This window comes from Felis catus, chromosome E2 (genome assembly GCF_018350175.1).
Source record: "Felis catus isolate Fca126 chromosome E2, F.catus_Fca126_mat1.0, whole genome shotgun sequence".
NCBI classification, from domain to species: domain Eukaryota; kingdom Metazoa; phylum Chordata; class Mammalia; order Carnivora; family Felidae; genus Felis; species Felis catus.
In genome coordinates this window covers 10,696,104-10,709,572 of record NC_058382.1, presented here as the reverse complement: position 1 = coordinate 10,709,572, position 13,469 = coordinate 10,696,104, and the positions used below count along the sequence as shown (strand labels likewise).

At 48.7% G+C, this 13,469-nt stretch overlaps 1 long non-coding RNA gene and 1 other non-coding gene across 2 annotated transcripts; both read right to left on the bottom strand.

Moving 5' to 3' along the window:
• Positions 1–4,075: 4,075 nt before the first annotated feature.
• LOC123382229 lies at positions 4,076–11,439 on the bottom strand. The gene is made up of 3 exons (XR_006590273.1): positions 11,327–11,439; positions 6,343–6,488; positions 4,076–4,535 (listed from the first exon to the last, which is right to left on the bottom strand). It is a non-coding gene; the product is annotated as an uncharacterized LOC123382229 (long non-coding RNA).
• Positions 5,317–5,422, bottom strand: LOC111559143. The gene has a single exon (XR_002740137.2). It is a non-coding gene; the product is annotated as a U6 spliceosomal RNA (small nuclear RNA).
• Positions 11,440–13,469: the final 2,030 nt, after the last annotated feature.

The following is a 13,469-nucleotide window of genomic DNA, read 5'->3' as shown; positions in this document are numbered from 1 at the left end:
CCGACTTCAGCCAGGTCACGATCTCGCGGTCCGTGAGTTCGAGCCCCGCGTCGGGCTCTGGGCTGATGGCTCAGAGCCTGGAGCCTGTTTCCAGTTCTGTGTCTCCCTCTCTCTCTGCCCCTCCCCCGTTCATGCTCTGTCTCTCTGTATCCCAAAAATAAATAAACGTTGAAAAAAAAATTAAAAAAAAAATAGGAAATTAAATCTACCCCCTGTACCTTTTAGGACGTTGACTTTTTAACTATTTAATTCACCAACTGCCTTTATTTGATCTTGTAATTAATTCAGCCATTATAAAAACTCCTCAGAGTCTCTGGCGGTTAGCAAAAAAGCATTCGTCTTCGTTGTATCAACAATGAAAGAAGTCTAATTAAATGCTGATTAGAGCAAAGACAAAGTTCGAAGACAATGCAGAATCCCCATTTTTTTTTTCCTTGACATTCCCAGGCCTGGAATGCTCACCTCCCCCTCACACACCCCATCCTGATTGTCCTTCTGTGTTGCCTCCTCAGAGGTGACAATCCCCCCTCTTTGCTTTCCCCACATCAACTTCTCCATATTTATCACAAGGGTACTTATTAAGTTATCTGCACAAATCTCGGATTAGTTTCTGTCTCTCCTGCTATACAGTGAAGTCTATAAGTATTGTTCAAACCATGACACTCGAGAGAGAAAGAGGGAGCTATTGATAATTCTGCTGGGTCAACAGGCCCACGTGAGCTGTCCCAAACAATCCAGGATGTATAACCACCCCATTTAAAGATAAGGAAGGAGCTTTATTCTCTCTGTCACATACCATTATGTCCCTGATTCCTTGCACATAGTTGGTGATAAGATCACATACTAAGCCATCCTTGGTTTCTTCATCTGTGAAATGTGGTTTAAAAAAAGTTTTTTTAATGTTTTATTTATTTTTGAGACAGAGAGAGACAGAGCATGAACAGGGGAGGGGCAGAGAGAGAGGGAGACCCAGAATCGGAAGCAGGCTCCAGGCTCCGAGCTGTCAGCACAGGGCTGGATGCGGGGCTCGAACCCATAAACCGTGAGATCATGACCTGAGCCGAAGTCGTGCGCTTAACTGACTGAGCCACCCAGGCGCCCCTGTTGTTGTTCCTTTTTTCTAGGGAAGGGGACTGCTTTCAGTCTGCCCCCATCCCCATCCAGGACTTCCTACAGGTGTCCCCTCCCTTACGTGGGCTCATTCAGGCCACCTCTGCTCACAGGTGATCGCAGCCCCCTAACCTGCCACCAAGACCCTTTAAAGTAGCTCCCTTGGAATTTCGAATTTTCACACCTCTTGGAATTCTGCCAGGAACCCGGAGGCTACCGGAGAGCAGGGCCCTGGCTCCCAAGTTGTAGCCCATCCCTCCTCTTTTTAAACTCCTCTTCCCCTTCCTACCATGCAGGCCTCCTGCGCATGGCATTGCTGGCCCCAGCGCTGTCCACAGCTTCGGAGACAGGGCGCCCCTGGGGTCTAGAGGTGCACACCCGATCCCCTTGCAACATTGACCCAGGGAAGAGCCCCAGGCAGGTTTTGGAAGGAGACTGGGGGCTGCCCGTTCAGGGAATTCTGGGGTCTCAGGGTTCCATAAAATGTCCAGAAGCAGGGACACATCTTGCTCCTGGCGATTCCTGGCCCTGCGGGGGAGACTCGGGCCTGTGTCTAAGGGCAGTTGTGATGCTAATTCCATTCCACAATCTTTTTTTTTTTCAATGTTTTTATTTATTTTTGGGACAGAGAGAGACAGAGCATGAACGGGGGAGGGGCAGAGAGAGAGGGAGACACAGAACTGGAAACAGGCTCCAGGCTCCGAGCCATCAGCCCAGAGCCTGACGCGGGGCTCGAACTCACGGACCGCGAGATCGTGACCTGGCCGAAGTCGGACGCTTAACCGACTGCGCCACCGAGGCGCCCCGTTTCCACAATCTTTATTGAGGACCTATCTTGTGCCCCACCTGCCTGTTGTAGGTGCTGGGGATTCAGCCGTCAGTAAAACGGAAGTTCTTTTTTTTTTTTTTAATTTTTTTTTCAACGGTTTTTTTTTTTTTGGGGGGGGGGGACAGAGAGAGACAGAGCATGAACGGGGGAGGGGCAGAGAGAGAGGGAGACACAGAATCGGAAACAGGCTCCAGGCTCTGAGCCATCAGCCCAGAGCCCGACGCGGGGCTCGAACTCCCGGACCGCGAGATCGTGACCTGGCTGAAGTCGGAGGCTTAACCGACTGCGCCACCCAGGCGCCCCAGTAAAACGGAAGTTCTTGCACGCACTTTCCAGTGGGGAAGTCACACAGTAAATAAAGAAACTAATAATTATTTAAAGCAGTTCCAGATATACTGTATTTCACGTGGGTGGCGCGACTAGCGTTAGGCCTGGCCGGTAGCGAGCGCCCAATGGAACATCATCATCAGCTCTGACCTTGGGCTTGGTTTTGGCGCTGGGAAAAAGACGCGGCACCCTTCTCGGCGGTTCCCTCCTCCCACCGCCAGAGGGCGCGCCGCCCCCGCCTGTCCTCACTCTGTGCCGCACGCCTTTCCCTAATCTTAATTGCAGCGGGGCAGCCTCTTAGCCTCGCGTGGGACCTGTTCTGTGATTTTCCTGGGGGCCTGCCTGTCCCAGGGAGTGGTTTGCTGCTAATAGCCGCAATAGCAACCCAAACCATGAAGAACTAAGAGCCAAGAGTTACTGAGTTTTATGTTGATCCCACAACGCCTATAGGCACAATCAGCTAGGATGCAGAGAAGAGGCTGTTGGGTTAGAGGGACCAGCGTGAGATTGGGGACCAGGGGGAGAGAGAGAATCCCAGACGGCCTCCCCACTGACAGCACAGAGCCCAATGTGAGGCTCGAACTCACGAACCATGAGACCATTTCCTGAGCCCAAGTCAGACACTGAACTCTCTGAGCCACCCAAGTGCCCCAATAGCAGACGCTCCTGGAGGCCTATACCTACACCCATGGAAACTTCCGGAAGCCGGTTTTCCACCATGAGGGAAGCCACAATTAGTGTGGTCAACTGTTGAGAAGGCAGAGAAGATGCAGCGAGTCTGTGACAATATTGCCGGGCCTCCGGATCTAGCCTCACCTAGTATCAGCCCTCTTAGGAGATTCTTCTGCCCTTTGACACTCGATAAGCTAGACAGATTTTTACTAATTTCTTCTTTCAGCCTCTCAACTGACTAGGACTGTTGTATTTATTGTATCTTTGAAAGGTTGCGTGATCTAATGGCTATGGAGGGTGCAGAAATGGTCCTCCTCAAAGATGTCCACGTCCTGGGGGCGCCTGGGTGGTGGTTCAGTCAGTTGAGCGTCCGACTTTGGACGCTCACGTGCCACCCACGTGCGCCCAGATGCAAAAACCCGGAACAAAGTACGAACAAACCAGGACCCAAAGTGTGTCATGAGATGCGGTTTAACCCGGCAGCCCAGGGTGTGCTTAACTTCCAAAACCCAATCGGTGAAGCATGAGTGTTTGTGTCTTGTGTATGGAACAGCTCGGGGAGGCTTGGCAGGATAGGGCAGGTCATGATTTCCACCCGGGGCCATCAGTGATTCGTTGACTTAACGTTGGTACCTGCCAGGCCACAGCGCCTTCTCATTCCTAAGGGATTAGGATGCAGATTTGGCAGAGGTTGGAAATGCAACGGCCATCAAGTAACTTTGCAGCTACAGTTGATTCTTCCGTGGGCTCCTAAGCAGACCGATGTGGAAGAGTGGCCTGGTTGACAGGGAGATGGGCCCACAGGGGTAAAGACCAAAGGACAGCGGGGGTGTGGCCACCCCACAAAAGGCCTTGGAGCAGCCGGGATCCGAGTATTTTAAGGACGAGACGCCAACTTATGAGGAAAACTTCAGAAAGTCATTATTAAGGAGAGTGATCCTGGGGTGGGGTGGGGTGGGCGGGGATCCATGGGGAAAATGGGTGGTGGGCAGTAAGGAGGGCACTTTTCCGGATGAGCACTGGGTGTGGTACGTAAGGGATGAACCATTGGTTCTACTCCTGAGGCCAGGATTACACTGTATGTTATCATGAGAATTAAAAAAAAAAAAATCTGTATTATGCAAAAGTGAAAAAAAAAAAAAAAAAGAAGCGGTGTTGGCATAGATTTCCTCTAATTTGAACTGATATTGTTGCTGTTTGATACAACACTAAGGAAGTGGATGATTTGGGTTTCTGAGAAAATCACATGAAGGGCCACTTGGCGGTGAAGGTGGATTCTTGTCCAAAGTCCAACTCCCAGGTTTCTGCCTGGCCTGGAGATTTTTAAAGGGGTTTAATCAGTTAAGGGAGCACAGTGATCTGAGACATTTCTGGCTTAGGCACAGAGTCCGTGATGCCAGCTACTGAGTCAGCTCAGTGCGCAGACGTTGTACAAGAAGTTCTAGTTCCTTGGTGCCTGGGGTTTGGGCAGGTTGTACAAAAAGATCATTCCTTAGTCTCCAGGGCTTGTGCAAGAGGACCGTACTCTGTTCTTTCTGCAAAGGAGGGCCAGGTCTACAGATGCGGAAAGGGAGATCAGTGAAGTCATCTGTGTGACCTTAAAAAGAAACATTTCGCGAAAAGGTTGCTGAGCTAATCAGGAAGTTTAAGGGGGGGCTTCAAAAAGACTTGCTGGCCTCTGTGGCCTGAGAAAGTCCTGGTCCCTTATTGCCCAAGGCCAGCGATCTCAAAGAAAGCAAATGAGTTCTGTTAACAAATCAAGGGCCTTGAGTCAACAGGCAAGGAATGTGTTACCTGGAAGCAAGTTAATCCTTGAGACTGGCCAGGCTGGAGGGCTGTTACAGCCTGATGCATGCATATAAATTAGCCCTTCTCCCCTAATTTGGCAGGAGTCTGTGTGGGTTGGTATTTGCTTTTTCTGTTTTCTGTTTAAACATTTTTTTCAATGTTTGTTCATTTTTGAGAGAGAGACAGACAGAGAGTGAGTGGAGGAGGGGCAGAGAGAGAGGGAGACACAGAATCGGAAGCAGGTTCCAGGCTCTGAGCTATCAGTACAGACCCCGATGCAGGGTTCGAACCCATGGACTGTGAAATCATTACCTGAGCTGAAGTCAGATGTTTAACTGACTGAGCCACCCAAGTGCCCCTGTTTTTTTCTTTTTCTTTTTTTTAATGTTTTTTAAATGTCTACTTATTTTTGAGAGGGGGGAGGGACAGAGAGCGAGGGAGACACAGAATCTGAAGCAGGCCCTGGCTCCAAGCTGTCAGCACAGAGTCCCATGCGGGGCTCGAACCCACGAACCACGAGATCATGACCTGGGCCAAAGTCAGACGCTTAACCGACTGAGCCACCCAGGCACCCCATTTTTTTTTCTTTTTTTAACAAGGAGCGCTTCATGGATGTGCGTGTGTTCCTCATGCAGGGCTCAGCTTATCTCCTCTGTATTGTTCCAATTTTAGTACATGTGCTGCCCAGGCAAGCACTGTGTGGGTTGGTATTTGCACACGCAGGTTTCTGCCATGCCTGCCCATGCCCATGGCCCCCTACCAGAAGACTCATCTATGGGGACACACCGCTCACACAGAACAGCTGATGGGAACACAGACACAGAAGAACTCCATTCCTGTCTTCTCCACGAATTAGCTGGGTGCTTCATTCATAATTCTGAACCTACAAGCAAGGAGTTCCTGGCCACGTGGAAGAGAATGTTCTGGATAAACCGTACAACTGACTGGAAAGCCAAATCATAAACGTTGTTAGCAAGGAGAACGAATCTCTGTATAATTAAATTATCTTCATAGAAATCCCATGAAGCCTAGGGTCAAGCAAGAGGCAAGGCTGATTGAGTCAGCCAGTAAAAACAAAAACAAAAACAAAAACAAAAACAAAAACGAAAAAACCATAAGCGGGGGCGCCTGGCTGGCTCAGTCAGAAGAGCGTGTGACTCTTGATCTGAGGGTCATGAGTTTGAGCCCACATTGGGTGTAGAGATTACTTAAAACAAAACAAAACAAAACAAAACAAAACAAAACAAAACAAAACTTTAAAAATATCTTAAAAAAAAATAGAATCCAAGTTCTTATGTCCTCAAACGTTTCTATCCAAACTGTTTCCAGGGGGACCCGGGGGGGCTCAGTTGCTTAAGTGTCTGACTTCAGCCCAGGTCATGATCTCACGGTCCGTGAGTTTGAGCCCCATATGGGGCTCTCTGCTGTCAGCACAGAGCTTGCTTCGGATCCTGTGTCTCCCTCTCTCTGTTCCTCCCACACTCGTGTTCTCTCTCTCTCTCTCTCTCTCTCTCTCTCTCAAAACTAAATAAACAGTTAAAAACAAAATGTTTCCAGGGATGGACTCGCCTTGGATAAGAAATACGCTGCCCCCCCCCAGTTCCCACGGTACTTACAAATGCATTTACTTTATTGTACGCTTACAAGCATCAGCCGGGGGAAGTGTTGTTACCTCCTCGTGGGCGGAGCGCACTGAAGTTCTGAGACACTCAAGTCATTTGGCAAAAAAATCCCACAGCTTGTAAATGGTAGCGTTGGGCCCCTAAACCCATGAGAGAGAATTATAAGCGTATTATTTAAAACTACGAAGCGGCTGATGCTGGAAACTGCTAACAGGATTGGACTCAGGAGTACCAATGGGGATGAAGGTCAACAGGAAGGGAGTTGGAGTTTTGTTTGTTTATTTATTTATTTAAAAAGAAATTTAATAGTTATTTTTGAGAGAGACAGCGTGTGAGTGGGGGAGGGGCAGAGAGGGAGGGAGACACAGAATCCGAAGCGGGCTCCAGGCTCCCAGCCGTCAGCACAGAGCCCAGTGCGGGGCTTGAACCCACGCACCACGAGACCATGACCTGGGCTGAAGTCAGACGCGGGAAGTGAACCCACAAACTGTGAGATCATGACCTGAGCCGAAGTTGGACATTTAACTGACTGAGCCACCCAGGTGCCCCTCCATTTCTAAAATAAGGTAGTATGATACATACCCCTTCAAAATCCCAAAGCACACAGGTATTTTTTACAGCTGCCTACATTTTCATTTTACAAACAAATTGTAATTTATTTCATTTGTCTCCTTTTGAAGGCCACCTAAGCTTTCCCAGTCTTACCCTAAAAACAAGACAATAGACTTTTAAAAAATGTTTATATATATATATATATATATATATATATATATATATATATAATTTTTTTTTTTGAAAGAGAGAGATAGAGAGGGGCAGAGGGAGAGAAGGGGACAGAGGACCCAAAACAGGTTCTGTGCTCACAGCAGACAGCCCAATGTGGGGCTTGAACCCACGAACTGTGAGATCATGACCTGGGCCAATGTCGGATGCTTAACTGACTGAGCCACCCAGGTGCCCTGAGATGATAAATATTCTTACACTTAAGTCTTTGTGTACATATTAGAGTGCTTCGCCAGTAACAACGTTAAAAGGGGAAACTCTGAAGCAAATTGTGTGCGATACACTGAGTCATATGTAAAGGGAACACTGGAACAATATACCAATTGATTATGTCTTACATTATCAAGAAATATGAGGTAGGATGGGCCCAGGGTTTTAGTTCCAAGTGTTAAAACACATTCTGGATGGCCTCCAATGTGCAGTTTGCACGAATTCCAAGCCCTCCAAACGTGCCTTACATAGACATTGGCAACATCTGGGTAAGGCTTTAACCTCTGTAGTATTCAGCCAATGAGGAACTAGGGGAGGGGCTTATATGCTAGGAAATAAATCGTCTGCTGTAACTGCCCCAAGTGCACCTGTCCCTCAGACACCTGCTTTTGCAAGAACGTTGATTAAAGACTTGCTTCACTGTACTCCAAGTCTCCGTGTCCCTCCTTTGATTGGGTCGGTGGGCTTATTTCTAACACAAAGTGTCTCCTTTCTTTTTATTCATAGCTTAAAAGAACAACAATCATTTCTTTTCTTCACAAGTATACAATGTGGGTAGGCTCATTTCTCCTTCCCACGTATTAGCTGGGGTGGCTTGATTGGGCCTGGAGGATTTGCTTCCAGAACATTTCATTTGTGTGCCTGGGAAGCTGTTTCTGGGTGCTACCTAGGAGTTCAGTCTAGGAATGTGGGTAGGGACCTTAGTTCCTGCCCACGTGGCTACTGATGCTTCCTCACAGCCTGGCAGCTGAGCTCCTTGAGCAAGTATCCCAAGAATCTGGGACAGTAGCCACAGGGCTTAAAAAAAATTTTTTTTTTAATGTTTTGTTTATTTTTGAGACAGAGACAGAGCATGAGCAGGGGAGGGGGAGAGAGAGAGGGAGACACAGAATCCGAAACAGGCTCCAGGCTCTGAGCGGTCAGCCCAGAGCCCGACGCGGGGCTCAAACTCACGGACCGTGAGATCACGACCTGAGCCAAAGTCGGACTCAACCGACTGAGCCACCCAGGCGCCCCGCCACAGGGCTTTTTTAATGACCTTCTCTTAGTATTGTTTCTTTGGAACCATCCGGGGTTAAGATAAATGTGGGGTGTCACCTGTGATGGGGTTTTGGAGTGATGGGAGTTCAGAGCTGATGGGCAAGAAAGCATTCTTGAAGCATCTTTGGTGCAAAAGGGTGATTTTATCAAAGCACGGGGACAGGACCCATGGGCAGAAAGAGCTGTGCTGGGGTTGTGAGGAGTGACTGCTTATATAGTGTGGAGTTGGGGGGAGGTGAAGTCAAGAGGAAGTTTCTTAAAGGGATTTCCATATGCTGAAGGAGACACAGATTACTGGAGGCCTAGCTATTGTCAAGCTAAGGTTGTTTTTCCTTCTAGCAAAGCATTAGCATTAAGACAGTAGGGGGTTCCTGGAGATTGGGCTGTTGATAAGGTTGCCTTTTTCTCGTAATTTACTAAGATATTTGTAAACTGATGGAGATTCAAGTCCTGCATGACTGTGACCTCTATCAGTTAACCATTGGTTTTCTCTCCCTTTCCTTTGTCCTTGGGCAGCCAGGAGTGACTGATGTATCACACACATCCCACCTTGTGGGGGGTGGTTTGTGGGGTGTCAGCCTGCCTTATGCTCCCTCATCACCTGTGTCATCAGACAACATTGTTTATCATTGAAAAGACCCCTGACCAGACTAAGTGGATCGTCAGTGGGCCCGTAGCCTACGTAGCCTGGACTGTTTTAAAAAAAATGGCTTAAGGGGGCACCTGGGTGGCTCTGTAGGTTAAGCGTCCAACTCCTGATTTCAGCTCAGGTCATGATCTCACAGTTCATGAGTTCAAGTCCTGCATGGGCTCTGCGCTGACGTGTGGAGCCTGCTTGGGATTCTCTCTCTCCCTCTCTCACTGACCCTCCCCTGATGGCTCTCTCTCTCTCTCTCTCTCTCTCTCTCTCTCTCTCTCTCTCTCTCTCAAAAATAAATAAATTTTTTAAAAAAAGGTTTAAGAAACAAGTTTTTGTTTTCCTGGGTGAAGTTTCTTTTTTCTGAATATGACACTTGTATACTTTGGAAGCCACCCTCATGGGCTGATACAAGCTGATGGGTTCCTGTCCCGTATGAGGATCTACATGTGAGACAGTTTGCATCTCCAACCACGTGGCCTACCCCTTTCAACTGGGATGCCTGTTTGGGAGGCCAGAAAGGACCACCTAGATAGTTGCAAGGCATCCCCATAAAGATGTGTCTAACGCTGTCATGGTGGCATGTTGGGTTTCCCTCCTATGTCCTCTTAACTCTGCTCTGCTGAGCTGAAGCCTATTGTGACTTGTGTATGTGAACTGAAGAAATCGGCTGCTGTGACACATAGTGGTTGTGAATGGAAAACACACTAGAAGAGAGAAACTCAGTGTAGCTTCCAAGACAGACAAGCTTTGTGCTCAGAAACAAGAAAATCCACCCAGGAAAACTGAGACTTCTCTCTTAAGTAGTCCACAGGTTATGCAGGCCCTCTGGACCTATGGGTCCATTTGCTACCAGAAACCGGGTTCACATCTTGGCCTCTTGGTAGTGTTGAACCACAAGACACAATGAGGCCAAAGAATAGGGAAAGAAAGGGTTTTATTTTCAACGAGGAAAATGCGGTGGATCTTTTCCAAAGTAGTGTCACCCTGAACAAAACTGGGGGAACGCTTAACCAACTGAGCCACCCAAGTGCCCCGTGGCGGAAAAATCATCTTAACATGACTGAGTCCAGGTCAAAGTCACTAGGTTTGGCAAAGGTCAGCATTATCAATTCTCTGGCTCCTTGTGGTCTAGTATCTGAGTGCTCAAAAGGGCTTAGATCCCACAAAGATTACTCCTTAGTGTGCACAAGGCTGTCTTCACATATGAATGAGCACTGGGAGTTTTAACTCTGATTTATTTATTGCCCTGAAAGGATTAGTCAACCTCCTGGCTGTTTATTCTTACATTGTTTCATAAGATGGCCCCGGGGGCCTAAAATGACTCTCCTTGTGTCCAGAAAGCTATGTCTGTCATTCCTTTTCCAGGATCTCTAACTCCGGTCACATAGTCGCAGTTTTCAGTGCGGATCAGGCGAGCTCTTAAATGATAAACAATGTTGCCTGATAACACAGCTGACACTACGCCTTTATCTTAAACCACGGCGGTTCCAGAGAAACAGTATCCAGAGAACATGCCTGAGGTCAACTTCCCAAGGAGAAGGGGGTAAAACTTATCCTGAACCTACTTGCACTCACCCCCGCCCCAACCGTGAACTTGGAGGAGCAAATGTAACACAGATCACCAGGACCTTACTCTCCAAAGAGGCATCAACGGACTCGTCACGCCTTGGATTGGTCTGTGTTTTCGGTCATTTAGTTTTTATAGGGGTTATAACAGCATCCAATGGTGGGATCAAGGGCGGGTTTAAAATACACCAAACACAGCAGCATATAGCATTTACCCTGTCACTCAAAAGGCCTGCGGGGCACCCTTTCCTGGGATTTCGCAGCCCAGCATCCCCAGCAGTCCCTCCTTCTGGCGGGAGGACGCCGAGCGTGCGGTGCAGCGCAGCGCCGCAGTGCGCAGGCGCCTCCAGCAGAGCTCGCTCATGCGCACTGCGGCGGCGGAGGGAGCCGCCATGTTTCCGTCGAGGTCGCGCCATTAGGCTCGCAGTGCGGTCGCTTTTGCTGCCCCTGGGGCTTCCTGGACTCTGGGACTCTGCTGAGTTAGTGGCTGCGACTGCCCTCGCATGGGGCTGTGATCCTCCTTAATGGTTTCCGTTGGCGGCCCTGGGGCCCCGTCAGGGCTCCGCCGCCCCTTGGAGTCCGGGGAGAGTCGTGTCGCGCGCAGTGCACCTGATTTTGCCTCCTGGGGGGGGGGGGGGGGGGGTTGCACAGGTGCATCTCCCATGGGGATGGAGCCAGCCTGCACCCCTTTACCCAGACAGATCCCAAGTTACACACGTGAGGTTCGGGCCCTCATACCTGCGTCTGCCCCATCCAGGCACTGGGTCCCCAGGCAGTAGCCCTCGCTTTGCATAAGCCCACACCTCCGTGGCTGGCAGTGGCCCATCTGATGTAGCTGCCTGGACATCTGCATGACGCCCGCCAGCCTAGCTACCGCTGGACTTTGGTTGCTGACTTTGCAAGGTTGAGAAGGAATGTAAACACGCAAGCGGAACTGAGGCGCTTGCCCCCCATCAAAGGAAGTTCAGGTGAGAGATGTGTGTGTGGGTAGAAGCCAGAATGCACCCAGAAGGGGAGGAAGCGGCTTTAAATATTTGCAAAGCTCAGGGAGTGTCAGTGCTGGGCCACCATGATGGTCCTGATGGAGGAGGACCCACCGCTGTAGGAGCCTGGGGAGCGATAGCAGTGAAGCTCAGAGGGTTCCGAGCTCCTACGTTGGTGGGTTCGGAAACCAAGTCAGAAAACTGGGAGAAGGTGCATAAAAGCGCGTGCCAGGGAAAATAAAAGGCGCCCACGTCCCTTCCCTGTACGCAGGCTTCCACTTTTGCGGAGGGCCAGAGCTAGGAGGGAGCGTGACATGGAAGCTTAAATCAAGGTGGTTGCTTTCACTTTTCCACACTTCTGGACATTTTCAATTGGTCAGAAGAAGATATTTACTAAATAAAAGAGGCCATTCGGGGCGCCTGAGTGGCTCAGTCCGTTGAACGTCCGACCTCGGCTCGGGGCATGATCTCACGGTTCGTGAGTTCGAGCCCCGCGTGGGGCTCTGTGCTGACCACTCAGAGCCTGGAGCCCGCTTCGGATTCTGTGTCTCCCTCTGTCTGCCCCTCCCTGCTTGCACTCTGTCTCTCGCATTGTCTGAAACATAAATAAACATTAAAGAAAAATTAAAAAAAAAAAAAAAAGAGGCCAGAAAATTTCATGGCATTTCACCTTTTTATCCAGGGGCAGGGGAAGAATCAGGAAAAAACCGAAAAGGAAAGAGGTGTGAAAACAAAAGCTGCTTTGTAATTATGTTTCATGTCATGCTTTGTTCATTGAAATGGTCCCGTTTGAGTGGGTTTTTTTTTTCAGCTTTATTGAGGGATAATTGACAAACGTATGTATGTGTTTAAAGTATACAACGCAATGATTTGATATACAATGTAGTGCGGAATTATTACCAAGATCAAGATAATTAACACATTCATCACCTCACACAAAGTTCACATTTTTGGTGTCGTTAGCCTCCAAAGTAGACGCTGTCAGTTACTTTACCAGCAAAAGATGGGTTTATTGGGGCGAATAAAAGAGAATTGCAATCCCAGACAAACAAGCTGTGGCAAGGCCACAGGCGAGTCCAGGGAGCAAAGGAGAGGCGCGCTTTTAAAAAAAAAAGTTTATTTAATGTATTTTGAGAGAGAGAGAGGCAGAGGGCGAGGGAGAGAGAGAACCCCAAGCAGGCTCCACACTGTCAGTGCAGGGCCTGAGGCCGGGCTCGAACTCACAATCTGTGAGGTCATGACCTGAACTGAAACCAAGAGGCGGTCACTTAACCAACTGAGCCACCCAGGTGCCCCAAGGCACACTTTTTTAAGGAGAGAAGGGGTAACTCGAGAAAGCTTTCTGAATTAAAATTTCTTTGGAGGAAACTGGGAGTTCTAAGTGTGGTGGCTTCTCATTGGCTGGGGTGCGATCATCTCATTGGCTGGGCTGTTGCCAGGACAGAATCTTCCTCTTGCTGAGGTGGTGAGGTGGGCTTCTTCCAGTTGGTTCTTCGAAGGACTCTGTGAGGTATAGCTTGAAAGTTTATGGGGCGCCTGGGTGGCGCAGTCGGTTAAGTGGCCGACTTCGGCTCAGGTCACGATCTCGCGGTCCGTGAGTTCGAGCCCCGCGTCGGGCTCTGGGCTGATGATGGCTCAGAGCCTGGAGCCTGTTTCCGATTCTGTGTCTCCCTCTCTCTCTGACCCTCCCCCGTTCATGCTCTGTCTCTCTCTGTCCCAAAAATAAATAAACGTTGAAAAAAAAAAAATTTAAAGAAAGTTTACCCTCTCCTCCCCTCCCAATCTGGGCTCCTGACATTGTATTTTATTTTATTTTATTTTATTTTATTTTATTTTATTTTATTTTATTTTATTTTATTTTATTTTATTATTTTATATTTTATTTTATGTATAATTAT